This window comes from Dermacentor silvarum, chromosome 2 (genome assembly GCF_013339745.2).
Source record: "Dermacentor silvarum isolate Dsil-2018 chromosome 2, BIME_Dsil_1.4, whole genome shotgun sequence".
Taxonomy (NCBI): Eukaryota; Metazoa; Arthropoda; class Arachnida; order Ixodida; family Ixodidae; genus Dermacentor; species Dermacentor silvarum.
The window spans coordinates 243,143,986-243,159,718 of record NC_051155.1 but is presented as its reverse complement, the minus strand read 5'-3'; positions in this window follow the sequence as shown (position 1 = coordinate 243,159,718).

The following is a 15,733-nucleotide window of genomic DNA, read 5'->3' as shown; positions in this document are numbered from 1 at the left end:
GTGTGTGTGTGTGTGTGTGTGTGTGTGTGTGTGTGTGTGTGTGTGTGTGTGTGTGTGTGTGTGTGTGTGTGTGTGTGTGTGTGTGTGTGTGTGTGTGTGTTACCAGAAGCATGAATGCTCCATTTTTCTTGCAGAATGCGTACTCTTCTTCTATAAGGGATGTCGTGCGTGACCTAAGTGTGTCACAAGGACCGAACACCTCAACCATGGCGATTGGGCGAATTGGAAGTATGGGAGGCTCCATTATTAAACGCGAGACCAATATTAACCGCTCTGACCTCTACGTCGATCTATGTAAGTGAGGTTGTGCATTTGTATGTAGCTCCCACACGCCTTGTAAGCCTCCACCTTATTGCCGTACTCGGTAAAGAGAGATACTCCTTCATGAATGACCTTTCGGCAGGCGCATCCTTCAACTGGTCGGTACACAGTCCATATCCGCATACTTTCCTTGTCGCCCTATTCGCCCTGCGTGGACGCGAATATGCAGCTAGGCGCAATTGCTCAAACCTATGCTTCAGCCCCGCGTGCGTGCGTGCGTGCGTGCGTGCGCGCGCGCGTACGTGCAAGCTCGAGTCATCGCTTTTATGCTGAAATTTTCATATTGCGAATTGTCTTAGCGTTGCGAATTTTGCATAAAAGAGAGGCAGCCTATAGCGACATGAGAACAAGCCTGCACATTCCGCGGCATTGCAGACTTACATTCAGAAGCAAATAAGTAGTAAGTGCAATGGGTCGAAAAGCTACGCCGCGTCATCCGGTATCTCTCTACGTTTTAGTAGAGAACTTCTGACTGTCTGCAATATTGCAGTTGTGAGTGCGAATTCATTACGTCGTACATTGACGCATTGGTGGGTACTTAAGAACTTAGTGTAGTACCAACCAATCTTTATTTAACACACCACAGCGTTAAAACCACTAAGCAAGGTATATTGCTTGTCTTGCCTTACGAACTTTCTTGCACTGTGTTCTGCGGTAGCTGTGTAAAGCGGAAAATTTCTTTGTTACTTTACTGGGGCACTAGCGCTCTTTCATTTGACTTAACGACTCATACGGCATTAGCATGTTGAAATATCTTGATTTCTTTTTTTACGTCCCTTTTGCACTGTTCCATATAAAGTTGGGGCACAGCTGCATCTTAATGTTATTGGGCACTGCAGAGAGCAGCAAACGCGAAAAGTAATGTATAATAGTAATTACTGTACTGCATATAGCATCGTGTTTTAGTGTTTATCGTCTAACTTCAGTGGATGCTTAGACGTTCAATGCTGTGTAAATAGCATTAGAAACCGCGTTTCTACAAAAAAGAAAAGTCTCGTACAAAAAGCTTGAAGTTGGGCCTCAGTTACCCCGGATTGCAGGGCAATGTGCACGGCATAGGCGCACATTTGTGCGAATTTGGAATGACGCAAAACAAAGGGGACATAATAAATAGGCTCAACTTTAAGGCGTTTCGCCAATGACAAGAACGAGAAGCACAATGCAGCAAGGCCAAAGGGGGAGAAAGAAAACGCTGTTGGAAAGAGGGAGACGCTGGGTGAGCCCAGCAGCGTCGTATTGATTGGGGCCTTTCCCCGGGCGACGTGGGGATCCCGGACAGACGTCAGCCGGGTTTTTCGAGGTCGACAACATGACTCTCCCCTTCTGCCTTGTCCGGCGCCTCTCTCTCGCTCCTCTTCCTTTTTGGTCGAGACTGCATCCTGCGCCCGGGCTAGAATCACAGGCGCGGTCGCGATCGGCATCGCCGTTGGCGCAAGTTCCGCACTCCTGTCCGCTTCTCTGAGCGAACTGTGCAAATCAGCGCATATTTTGAGCCGCGCCAATTATTTTGCAATGCGGTGGCGAAGATGTCTGTTGTTTTGTGTGTCCAGCTCAGGATTTCTCGTTTGCTTCTCCGAGGCACCGTTTAAGTCTATGCAAAAAATGGTGCACTGGCGCGCTGTTTGTAAACAGTACGGTTCAAAGCCGTGGCATGAGACAGAATTACTATGCGACTTAAGCACTTTTCTAATTTTCCCGTTATCTTAAGGAGGGAGCCAGCTATTTGCATGTTTCTTCGCATGACATCGATTACCACAGTGCGTGGTATTTGCATACTTTTCTATCTCTTTCTCTTTCTCTGTTTCCTCGGCACATAGTACATTCGTACGTGAGACATTCAACACATCTTTCTATTTCACACGACCAAGATGCCACCGTCAAATTAGCGCAACCCACTTCAGTCCGCCTCAAGAGACCGGTTCTCATGTGCAAAAAAAAAAAAAAGAAAATGGTATGCATCTGCGAGATATCGACTATCATAGCAGTGCCGCTTGTCACCGGCGGTTCCTCAAGAAAATGTATCTTCTTTTGAATGTTTCGGCTGTTGGTATGCAATGGAGCCATCGCGGTCTACTTTTAAAATGAGCGTTTTCTACAGCGCTGACATCCGTAAAAGCTAAGAATCTGCGCAGTCCTGCTGAATATAAAGTCATCCACACTGTGGTTGGTTACAGTAAGGTTTGAGACCAAATCAACGCGTATTAGAGTCAGTGCGAAGATGAGCATTAAGTTTCTCAGAAGTATCAAGTCAAACCTTCGGGACAGGACAGGTGATCTGGAGGCTGTCAAAGATGAACCAAATTAATTCTAATACGAGTGAAAATTATAAATGGCACCGAGAAAGTGCCTCCTTGCAGCCACGGCACTGTATTCGAAGTCCTGTGCGGGGGGGGTATTATGTAAGAGTCCACCTAGTGGACTGTCCACTTCGGCTGTCGCCATTGGATCCCTGCTTCACGAGCGCGAAGGTGCCATCCAGTCTCCTTCGTGCTCGTGAAGCGGGAGCCAATAACGACAGCCGAAGTGGACAGTCCACTAGGTGGACTCTTACAGAATACCCCCCAGGAAAGCTGCTTTGGCTGAATACCTCTTGTATCGAACAGTAGCGGAAACAAATCGCGTTTTTTTTTTCAATAAGAATTAGGTGCAGTAAAAGCCATGTGTTCCAAAATGGCTGCCATCTTGGAAACGCTACAACAGTAACAGCATTTGTAAAATCAACTGTGACTTCAGGTCAGGAACCGGCTTTATATAGTAAGTGACTGCACCTCCGCCCTCTTTTTCCACACCGTAATAATAGAAAACGCTCGAAAATAGCACTGTGTAGAGTGTAGCGGGCAGTCTTTCATAACCAGCACTTTCATGGACGTTATTCTAGTCCCTTTGGGGAATTTAGTTTTGGGCGGCTTGGTCGTAATGCATCGCTGTGGTGCAGCAAAGTTCTTTCTGCTGCACAAATGTTTCCGTCTTAAGATGACGGCTATGTCGAAATTATCTCGGTGAATACATTATAAGTTTCTTGTGGTAGTGCACTCCTGAGAACTTGCGGGTGTCAATAAACGCCTTTATGCCGTCAAGTATAACTGAGACAGCAAGAACTGTATGCTTCTTGCAAGAGGTCTCACTGGTAATTGCTTTTCTCTTGATGCCTCTTGTAGAAAACAGCAAGCGCTTGATCCTTTCTTGCTACGTCGTCCTATATTGACTTTTAACAGTATGTGTTGAATAACTGAATCCATCTAAAACCGGGTATACGATGGATTTATTACCTAAATTAGCAAACGGAGGGCGGCACAATTCCTCTCCGATACCAAATACGCTTGCCAATACCACTTTAGCGATGCGCCACCTCGTGTGTCGAACATGCTACCAGGCCGCGTTACAACTCTTTTTCCCAGCAAGCTAAACGATCTGTATTTTCTTATAAACCCAGCTCTTGTAATTTTCACCCTCCCTTGCCACGCAAAAGCACTTGCTAGAAGATTAAAAAACGCGAGAGTGTGAAAGAGAAAGTAGAGAACGCAACGAGAAGTAAAGAGGAAGCAATAAAGAAAGTACAGCGACGAAAGAAAACGGAAAAAAAAAACGGGGCGCCGATGGATTTCTATTCTCGGAGTGCCTTGTGGCGCTCCGAATTAGTTTCACTCGAACAGCGTTATACGAGGCTTGGCCAGGACCGCGTGCAGTGACGTCAACCGGCGACGACAACCTACGTCACGCTGCATCCCTTTCAGAGTCGACCGAGCGGTGTCTACGTGACGAGCCAAGCGGCTCCCTTCCGCAAATGTGCATCGCGCGGTCTTTTACTTTCTACTTGTTTTGTCTGTTCCCTCTCAGTCGCGCCTTCGTTTTCTTTATTTCGTGGTTTCCATCTCGCGGACGCCAGATGCAGCGCGCGTACTGGCGGCTGTTTGTGTCCATTTTGTCGCCGCTGGCGTTGGCTGGCCTGGTCGTTGCTGGCCGCCACTTTTTTACTCGCGTGTTGTTTGTCTCCCAGTACGTTTTTTGTTTCTATGAATGGCAGTAAAAACGAAGTACTGCGCAGTGCGCAATGTCATCGTTGCCCATTATCCTTTATAAAATGAAGCATTGCCAGACATAACATCCAGTATCTCTTTCTTTTATTTGCTGTCCTCCCTATTATACTTTTTTAGCGCTAGGATTCTGCCCATGTAGACACCTGGTATAAGACGTAAATTGCGGTAACTGCATAAATTTCTTTTCTCGCCACCCGTAGGGGGGCATTTCCCAACTGCGAAATTCTTTGCAATGGGGCGCGTAATGTTCAGAACATATCCCTGCTTTCGTTCGATTCACTTCACATTTTCTAGTTTAGTTAGCCCTCGATCTCGTCATACAACGCACTGTCGTTTTACTGATTGCGTTACGTCTTCGGTTGGCTGTTACGGCTTTGAGGACGTGACGGAACAGGAACGGCAAGATGCTATATATCTTATGAATGTCTCCCCATTACTGGTGGGGTGCCTTAAATAACACGCGCGAGAGGGGGGAGAGATTTATTTGGAGCGTGCAACGCTAAGAGAATAAGGTAAAAGACGCAATGTCGATGCCTGTATGCCCTTGCGCACGCGCTCTGCGCGTGCGTGCGTGCGTGCGTGCGTGCGTGCGTGCGTGCGTGCGTGCGTGCGTGCGTGCGTGCTATCTTCTTCACACAATGCACCGCAAGGGAATTCTGCAGCTTGGCCGCAACCACATGGTGAGAACTTGGAACGTCCATGGCGCGAACATTTCACAGTTGGTCGATGCGTGCTCGAGCCCGGGTGGCGCAGCGACCGCTCATGGACCTTTTGGGAAAGTAACCGAGACCAACGAAGAAAGAAAAATAAAAAAGGGAGCCTCGCTGGCTTGATCGTTGTCCCAGCTCTCTCCGTCTTCTCGGCGCAGTAGGTCGCCCGCTGTTGGATGGCCGGCGCATGGGTCGCCGCTCTTTCTCCCTCTCTCCATCGCGTCTGACCCGCTCGCTTTTAGCGTTTCCCGAAATAGAAATAGCGCCCTCGACGTCGCACATCGGGCCAGTTTCCCCTTGTCCGCTCTTATTACTTTGTGAAACTCGCTCGCACCACCGTTAGTCCCTGCCTCTCCCGGCCTCTTTGTTTCATGTCTCGCAATCTTATTGCTCTGTGACGAGCGCTTTCTATTATTATTATTATTATTATTATTATTATTATTATTATTATTATTATTATTATTATTATTATTATTATTATTATTATTATTATTATTATTATTATTATTATTATTATTATTATTATTATTATTATTATCTCCTGTTCCGTTGCTTCACTCGTCGAGATTCATTTACAGTCTGAGGCTTCCGCCTGGCTCAGGGAGCGCGAAGCCATTACTTTGTGACTTCTTCCACGACGGCCCGTATTACAAGCTCTGAAACGAACTGGAAACAACATAAATCGAAATTTTGGAAACGAACTTCGTGCGCCTACGTCCTCGACAGCCGCCTGAATGGCTGTTAAGGTCCTTGTGTCTTCGACGCATCGCACATACTAACCCTAACTTGTTCGTATCTCCGAAAACAAGGCCTTAGTATGTCCATCGAAAAATGCGCGCTCATCGCATTTATGCGCAAACCCATGACACCGTACCCTGTTTCTCTCAATGGCCAGGCTATTACATTCCCGAAGTCTCACCGCTTCTTAGGTGTGATTATTGACAGGGACATTTCATGGAGCCTTCACTGCATCTACCTGAAGCGGAGACTAATTTCGGTTGTATATATAATGAAGTTCCTGTGCGGAAATACCTGGGGCACGTCGGTACGGTCCATGCTGCAGCAGTACAGAACACTGTTTCTGGGCTTTTTACGGTACAGCTTGTCGGTTTTGGCGAACACATGCAAAATAAATATTCGTACCCTCCAAAGTTTGCAAGGCCATACTCTAGGGACATGTTTTGGACTACCACGATGCGCCTTGACTCATGCAACAATCATGATTGCTAGAGATTACTTGGTTCCAACATACATCACGGTTGACAACCTCAGAGCACACATTCGACACCTGTGTCGCGTACCCATTCACTACATTGCTTCTTTGCCAGCGCAACGACCTCAAGCCACGTTTTCCAAACTTGTTGCGACACATCAATTGGCTGCCTTCCGTCGGGCTTTACACCAGCACCAAGACCACTGTTATCCCCGTGGTGTCTACGACAGCCACAAGTACACCTCACGATTCCGGGAATTACGAAGAAGATCCGTCATTCCACCATGGCTCTACGACAGTTGACGTTGTCATTACTCAACGATGCTTATGAACAAAGAACGCAGATTTACGCCGATGGATCTGTCTCAGCCACCAGCTCCACAGGCGCTTTTATCATCCCGGCCTTACAAGTCACAAGGAAGTTCAAAGTGTCCCACATAACGACCTCTACGGCAACAGAACTTGCCGCCCTACGTGCTGCTGTTAATTACATCGTAAAAGCACCACCTCGAAAGTGGGTCATTTTTTGTGACTCCAAGGCAGCCCTTCGGAGTCTGCAGTCAGCATTACGACGCAAGACCCATGAACAACTGGTGTTTGAGATCAGAGAGATTCTCCATCAAGCCCTCATGAACGGACATGACATCATCTTTCAATGGCTGCCGGGGCACTGTGGCATCGTCGGTAATGACATTGCAGATAATGCCGCCCGGTCAGCTCATAAGGAAGTCCTGACAGTTCCTATGCCCCTATCAAGGACAAACGCTGCGAGGGGTCTTCGTTTACTCGCTCAAACCAAGACTGAAACTTCATGGAGCACCCCGATTTTCTCGAACTGTCGTCTCCACCGGCTGGATCCTACACTGAGGCTGCAGATTCCATCGAACTTCCCCCGCCGTGATGCAGCATTACTTTACCGCCTCTGGTTAGGGGTGGCTTTTACGAAAGCGTACTCATTCCTTATGGGCATGTCCGACACACGAATCTGTGACTCGTGCAACTTTGAGGAGACGATCGAACAAGTGTTGTTTTTTGTCAACTTTATGACATCGAACGCGACATTCTTCGGAGTGTGTTAAACCGATTAGACAGCAGACTGTTTTCAGATACAAAGATTCTTGGACCGTGGCCCCACGCGTCGCAGGCTTACAAAGCGACTTGGGCATTGTTACAGTTCATGAGGTCGACTGGCCTCAGTGACCGATTGTGAAGTGTTGGACAACCGCACGGGTTCATAATGAGAGTACTTTCTTTCCTCTCTCTCTCTCTCTCTCTCTCTCTCTCTCTCCTTTCTTTATTTTCATCCCTTTAAACCTCTTCCCCCGTGTAGGGTAGCAAACCGGACGTGCGTCTGGTTAACCTCCCTGCCTTTCCTTTCTTCTTTTTCCTGCTCTTCCTTGTTTAGCCAGTAATGTTACGAAGTCTACATTTACCAACTGCAGTTATGCAAGGTAGTAAGTGGTGTGACAGTTAAGTAGTAAATATAGGACACCTTTTTTTTAAGAGTGTAGCTTTGGTCAAAATCCTTGCTTGTGTGCGCCGTGTGCAACTCAGTGCTGATTGAGTTATTGGGAAATGTATTGGAGGGGGGGGGGGGGTGCAACCAGGCAACCGCCAAGCCCGCGGCTGTTTGCAAATGGCGATACCGCCGGAGAGAGCGGCACCGACATCGATCTCTCTGGACCCACGGTCCTGATTGGGAACGGGTCAGCCGTCCGGAAAGCCGTACCGGAAGCAAGCGATTGTGTGACGTCAGCACTGACCTCGGCTTCGCGCCGATGGCTGATCGACGGGTTACCGAGGATTGACACTGGAATCCGCACCGATATTGCAGGCTGTGGCTCCTGAGCTCTGGCGACTCGATGGTGAGGCTGAATCTCAAGGCCTGAAACTACCTGAAAGGTCAAGTGCATACGTGTAAATTGAAGTGGAAAAAAAGTAACAAGACGCAGTTTTATGAAAATTAAAAGGAGCATAACGCGACATAGCGATAGCATTGCATTCCCGAATTTTGTTTTGTTTTGTTTTTCTGTAACAACATGCCACCTGAAGTGTTTTTTTTTTTTTTTAAGCATAAGTCCCCTGCGGCCTGTATCATATTATATCAACCTTATTATATCAGAGATTTACTGACTACGGCACTCATGGTGACCTTCGACGCAAAACGATTGTGATTATGCACCAATTTATGCACATATAACATGATTGAATTCCACAGGTGTAAATAAAATTAGGATCCCACTTGGCCAAATCGTTTAGTGCAAGGTAGATAAGCACTGTTCCCGTACTTATAAGGCACTGTTTTTCCATATCCGTGCCAATTAATTACACACCTCGTCACACCTGCACGAAACAAGCCGACACGGCGTCGGGATAGAGCTCGACCACAATACAAAAAATCGGTAGGTATCATGACCGCTAGCAAGATCATCCGGCGTCGTCATCAATGACTCGCGATGTTTTGTTGACGTCATTCAGTTCTGGCAGTATTTTTAATATTGTAGTATCCTTCTGCAGCAAAGTATTCGCTTATGGTAAAGAAAAACGTTTGATTTATTGTTCCTAAGGCGCACATTTTGTTAAGAAAGGAGCCAAAAGATGTTTTCTCCACTAACAAAATTTTGCTCACAAGAAACCGTCGCCACTTCGTGTTTCTTCAACTGGGACTGTCTCACGTGATTCACTTTGATTCCAAAGTTTCACACAATTCACAAAAGATTCCTTTGCGCAACATTTTGTTGTTCTCAAGCAGCTCTCGTACTTGGACTCAAACGTCATATTGGCTCCCACAGGTTTGTCCGAGCAACTCTGGCCATCTCTTTACTCGCAGCGAATTACGCTGATTATCTAAAGTAAACAGTGTTGCCCGTGGGAGGACCAAATGGTAATAATATGCACGACCATGTTCATGTTGTCTGAACAAGCTGTTCTTAGAACATCGAAAATTTTGTAATTGAACTAGTAGCGATTGCACTGACGGGATAGGAGTGATGTCGCAGGCAGTAGCGTATAAGAAGGGAGAGACTTGCTTGATGTTGAATAAAGCGACTAGCCATTTATTGCTCATGCTGTATATATTATCTGTATATGTTATCACCTTCGTCGCGCATAAACATTGGAAGCATGCTTGCAAGCAAGACGATCGTGGATGGAAATTATTTAGCTTTCCTTTTTATTAAGCGGTTGTTGCTCGGTCAAGATGACGCCTTATCCGAGACGTAATGAGTTTGTACGTTAAATGAACTTTGGCTGGAGGCAGTTCCCAACGAAATTTTGTACTCCAAAACTTTACAGCTCTAAAAGCACATAGCTTCACAATATAACTTAAATGCACAGTAAAAGTGGAATTAAGAGTTTGAATCTAGCGTTATGCATGCGACTTTGTAAATACTTTGTCTGAACCTAGGCCTTTACACAATCCATATTATTGCAATATAGCCAAGCAGCGAGCTTAACTGCGCCGTATATTGCTGGATTTACCGACCACCATAAAATGGTCCCCACCACAAACGATTTGATGGCATACTTACTAACTACACTGCCAAAATGTTTACGAGCTCGTTCTTTCGCTCGTGCTATTTCGTCTCTATAGAGAATAGTGAAAACAGAGAAGTTTCTCTCGCCAGTGTTCACTCATGAGCCGCGTCTATCATGCCTGCTTCGTGCGCCTGCTTGAATCATTCATGTTTGTTCTAAATTCTGACACTTCTCAGGCAAAAGTGAGTTCGAACGCTGTAATGGCACTTCGGTGCCAGAGAAGCCAAGAAGCGGAAGACAACCGACTGTGTGGATTGTGGCCGACGGCTTTCTCTCAAGTGCGCGGTCTGCTCGTTCGACGAATGCGAGTTAGACTACTACTTGTGCGAATATTTTCCTGTCCAACATCTCTACGCACCCCGGTATGCCAAGCCATCGCGTAGAAAAACCAGGCGGAATAAGTTTCCTACGCTTGCGTTGTTAAAAAAATAACTGTTTCATGCTTACACACGTAATGCCATATATTGAGTGGACAAATTATTTTTAAGAAGCATAACTTGTGCATCACTGCTGACCTTGAGTCCCTGGTGTGTATTTTTGTCTTTCTTGGAGAGAGAGTGATAGATGATACTATGAGTCAACACTGTGAGGAAAACGCGAGGGGACAAATACAAACAAATAACACAAGTCGAAGCGCTCTTCCTGTGTTCTTCTGTCGTCTTTGTTAATGCGCGCTTTCTTAATTAATGAATCCACACCAATTAGCCCAGTTCGCCATTTTGTTGAACCAATACTGTTGCGACTCTTACGCGTGGCCGACTACCCCTATTTCTAAGGAGATAGAAAGGGGGGGGGGGGGGGGGGGGGGGGGGGGGGGGCGTGCTTTAGTGAAGTTAGTGCAAGCTGCGGCCCTTTCCGACCTGCACCTTTGCTCTTCTTTCGCTACTCCTGCGCTTGTCATTAGGCAAAGTGAGGCTGAGGCTCTCCTTCCGTCATTGTGCCTGCAAATTCGGCTTCTCCTTGAACTAATTGTATTTGCAAAGAAGCCAGATGTACAGGGCATTGCCTTAGTCGTTCATAAAACCGATTCAAATTACAAGCAGCCATCCTTTGATTAGGGAGCGGCACGATCAACGGCTGCCTACAAGTCTTGACGAAATATAAACCTAATGAGGAGGCACCGGCGTGACAGAAAGATAACTTAATTAGACACATTTATTTGCGTCCTGCCAGCTACATTCGGTGTACTTTCTTTAATACAAAAAAAGGTCAGCAAAAAAAAAAAAAAAAAAAACGTTTACCGATTTCCTAAAAGTAAAACACATGTTCAGCTTTGTGAAACACTTGTCGCGCAGTTTTCTGTGGCCAATTACCAGGCTTGGGGAGAAGAAATAAAGCAGGAAAGCTAAGAAATAGTTATTTTCGAAAACAAGATTATACTAATTAAATTAAATTAGGAGGACCCGCCGTGGTTGCTCAGTGGCTATGGTGTTGGGCTGCTGAGCACGAGGTCGCGGGATCGAATCCCGGCCACGGCGGCCGCATCTCGATGGGGGCGAAATGCGAAAACACCCGTGTACTTAGATTTAGGTGCACGTTAAAGAACCCCAGGTGGTCCAAATTTCCGGAGTCCCCCACTACGGCGTGCCTCATAATCATAACTGGTTTTGGCACGTAAAACCCCATAATTAAATTAGGAGGACGGGAACAAACGGCGCTAAAGAGGAAGCTTTAGCTCGGGGGATTTTTTAACCTTCTTAACAAATAGCTAATCTGACAGCTATCCAGAGAAACAGCAGGTACACTCACGCTGGAGTTTCTGTGTGAATGTGTTTCCCAGACCCTTGCTGTCGTCTGTTTCAGAAAGGCTTTTGGTGACCTTGGGCAGGGGAAGGGAGGGACACGACAAAGATGAAAAGGGGTCTCATTCTAACACAGCGTTATACCCTATGTCCATGAGGTCTCGCATAGATTAAAGAAGGTTGCAGGTACGCGTTCTTTTCAGCGCAAGAAAACACTCTCAGTCCTATGCCGCAGAGTTAATAACTATTTCTTAGCCTCCAAAAAACAAAACTGCGAGAACACAGGCGCTTTGTTGACTGTGCTTACGCCGTTGTCTATAAGATACCGCTCACTTCACAGGCGATGCTACATCGGCCAAACAAGCCGATGTTTGAATGACCGGCTGATCAGCCACACTCGTAGTTCGCTAAAGGACTCTGTACACAGCGATTTATCACAGCATTGCAAAGAATGTGGTTGTCAGCCTATTCTTGATAAGTGCAGTCTTAGAAAGATATAGAGAGCAAAGAGCACGAGAGATTAGCGAAGCGTATTTCGTTCATTCACACGCAAGCGGTCTCTAGTATACGCGCACGCCAACTGTTCAACACGTCATGCCGAGCACCTTGCAGAGTTTCGCTCCGTCGTGTAGCGATATTTAGGTGCACTCGTACACGACACGTAAATGTACTTGCAATCAGCCTGAGAATTTCTCCAATAGCACGTGTCCTCGTGCCTCACTGAACCTTTTCCTTGTCTTTTTATTAATGCGCATCTACATTTACCTCCTTATCATCATCATCTCTACTTCCTCCTCCTCCTTTTGTTTACCCTTTCCCTTACTCTAACGCTGAATAGCAGGCTAGAACACAGTAGTTAAGGCCGATCCACACAGCTGTTTCTCTTATGATAAATCTCTCTGCCCTCACCAAACCCAGGGGCAAAAAAAAAAGCAAGAAAAAAAATCGCAACATGATCTACGCAGCTTGGAATCGTCTGCGCGCTGGCTGCGATGCGCGTGCTAGTTTTCAACAACCGTTAAGATTTTTTTTTCTAACGAGACCAAGAGGATAACGCTTGTGATTCGAAGTACAAGCTACCATACAGACCACACCTCTAAATTCTATGTTGCTTGCTTAGGCTCAATGTTGAATGCTGAAATAACATTTCAGTCTGGCTCCAGTGGTTCACAAAACCTGTTTTCTCCTACGGTGCGGCCTTCACCCGGGTGCCGAGGTCTGCTATGTGGCAGAAACACGCGCTGTTGACAGAGCCGCCCTCCTCCGCTCCCGGCAGGGCGACCTTGAACCCGGCGTCGGCGTGCCCGGGCAGATTCCCGGGACTTGCCGATCGAAGCGGCCGATGCGGAAGGCGCACAGGATGCCGTCGCTTTCTCCAGCAGGGCTTCCCCCATCGCGCCAACTCTCCTCCTCGCCGAAACTCCCGTTTTTCCGGCTAGAGACCGCCGCCTCCCGCCTCCCTACTTTTTTTCTCTTTCCTTTGTTCTCAGAATCTAAAGCGTATATTTCATCTGCAGAACCCGAACGAAGAAGTGTCGCACAAGCGTTAAACGCTGTATCCGTTTCTTCGTGTTGGTATCAATGTCAGACGCAAGCAATGCATTATCGTGTACCTCTGCCCAAAATCAGTTTTCCGTGAGCCCAATACGCGAAAAGTAAGTTTACTTCGTTGCAGCCAACAGACTCGCGTCAGAATGAGAAAGTGTAGTCCTCAGTTCCTCGCCAGAAAACCCCATTGTATGTGACCATGAAATGTATAGCCTGAGCGCTGATGCAACGAGAATATGGCACTTTTTCTTGATTTACGCACTCCAATAACTTTTTTTTTGGTCGGATGTGTAAAACACGTGGAGGAGGAGGAGGAGGAATAAACTTTATTTGTGTAGCAGATTTGTGAGACCTAGGCGTCTCTACCTAGATGACGGCCTCGAGCCCTTGGGCTCTGGCGGCATCTTCGGCCTGCTGGATTGCCTTAAGTTGGTCTTCCGGTGCAGAGCTGAGCAGCGCGGTCTCCCACTGCTCTCTGGTCTTGTGCGTTCCATTCTGTATGGGTGTCCCAGGACAAGCCCAAACCATATGTTGCAAGTCCGCCCTTTCTTGACAGAATCTGCATCTATCGGTGTAAAGTTCTGGATAGTAGCGGTGGTAGGCCACCGGGTTCGGATATGTTTCTGTTTGCAACAAGCGCCATGCTGTCGCTTGCCGTCTACTTAGCGAGGAGTGTGCCGGGGGGAAACGGGCCCTGCCCAATTTATAGTGTTTGGTTATCTCTGTAAAGCTGGTCATCCGGTCTCTCTCCGTTCCCAGTATTTGCGTGTTACCTGCTCGGTCCGTCAGTTCTCGAGCCAGGTTGTGCGCAATTTCGTTCCCGGGAAGGGAGGAGTGTGCGGGTGCCCATATAATGTAAACTTTTCGATCTTCTCGATAATTGGCTAAAATTCGTAGCGCTTCCGGCGAGATTCTTCCTTTGGCATAGTTTTTGACGGCGGTCTTGGAGTCGCTGACTATGATGTTGGCCTCCGTGGAGGCTATTGCCAGTGCTAAGGCAGCCTCCTCCGCCACCTCAGCCTTTCCTGTTTTTACACTGCCACTAACTCTGGAGTCACCCTCTAGACTGGTAGCAACTATCGACATACTCTGTCTATTTGTGTATTCCGCCGCGTCCACATAGACCACGTCCCTAGCACTACTGAATTTTTTGTGGAGAGCTCTCGCTCTTGCGATTCTTCTATCTTCGTGAAACTCCGGGTGCATGTTTCTGGGGATTGGGAGTATTGAGAGATTTTCCCTTATTTTCCTTGGGATGTCTCCCCGCAGTCCGTGCTGTGCTTCGTAGGATATTCCGATGTCGTTTAATATGTGTCTGCCCGTCAAACTCTGCGTAAGTCTTTCATACTGCGCCACTTTCTGGGCCTCAATAAGTTCGTCTAATGTGTTGTGCACGCCGAGTGCTAGCAACTTCTCGTTTGACGTATTTGCTGGAAGTCCCAAGGCTTGCTTATACGCCCTTCTAATGATACATTCTATCTTGGCTTTCTCCGCAGCGTAGAGCTTAAGGTAAGGGACCACATATACAATACGACTGATTACGAATGCTTCTATTAATCGAATAAGATTGTGCTCTTTCATGCCATAGTTCCTGTTGGATATCCGCTTTATTAGTCTAATTGTTTGGTGAACACTATTATCCAGTAGTCTAATGGTTTCCCCATTATGACCGTTTTCGGATATGCGGAGTCCCAGTATTCTTAGGCTCTCCACTATCGGTATCCTGGTGCCTTCTACTGTGACCACAATGTCCGGCGTTTCCTTAATGCTTTTTCGACCTCTGCATGTGGGTCTATAGAGCAGTAGTTCTGATTTTTGAGAGGAACATCGCAGTCCCTTGTCTCTGATGTAGTTTTCGACCGTGTTTACTGCTGTTTGGAGGATCTCTTCCACGTGCCCATCACTTCCAGCCGCCACCCAGAGGGTAATGTCGTCCGCGTATAGGCTGTGTCCGAGTCCTTAAAACACGTGGAGCTCTGAACATATGCCGGGCTTTCTCACTATTCTAGTAAGAATAGGAGTATTTCCTGCTCAAAAGCTTAAATCGTGTCTTGGATATTTACACCGGCTTAAATGAAGAAAGAGACGCAACATGCATGTACCTATAATTACGTGCGCAACTTTATTCACAAATCATTCGGTAGCTCCACGTGTGCATTGCCTCCCGCTTCACCGAAAGATAACGCGAAGTGGCACTGGTAATGCCGAGGGTTTCAATAGCAGTTTCTGTCCAGAAACGGCTGTCTGAAATCTCGCTTCCGAATTTATTTTTATCTAACTTCAAGGCACAGGACGCGTAGAAACCGCATATAAAATGTGCTACAGTTAAGTTTCCTGTACTGATTTTTCAAGTGTTTTATAGACTTCCATTGAGGCGCTTACCTAGGCAGCAGGCTGTGTTTGCACCCGTTCGTTTATATTATGGTATTTTAAGAGGCGATGTTTTGTTTATATAGAGAAACCCGGGAACGAACATGCGTTGCAGACATTATTATTAAATGCGAAGTAGCGAGTAGCGAACATTTGCTACTTTGACAGTATCTATCTAGCCGCCTACGTCTTTGTGCTCTCATGGTCGTTTCGTTAACTTGGTATGTACCAAAATTGGCATACTATGACAAGAGT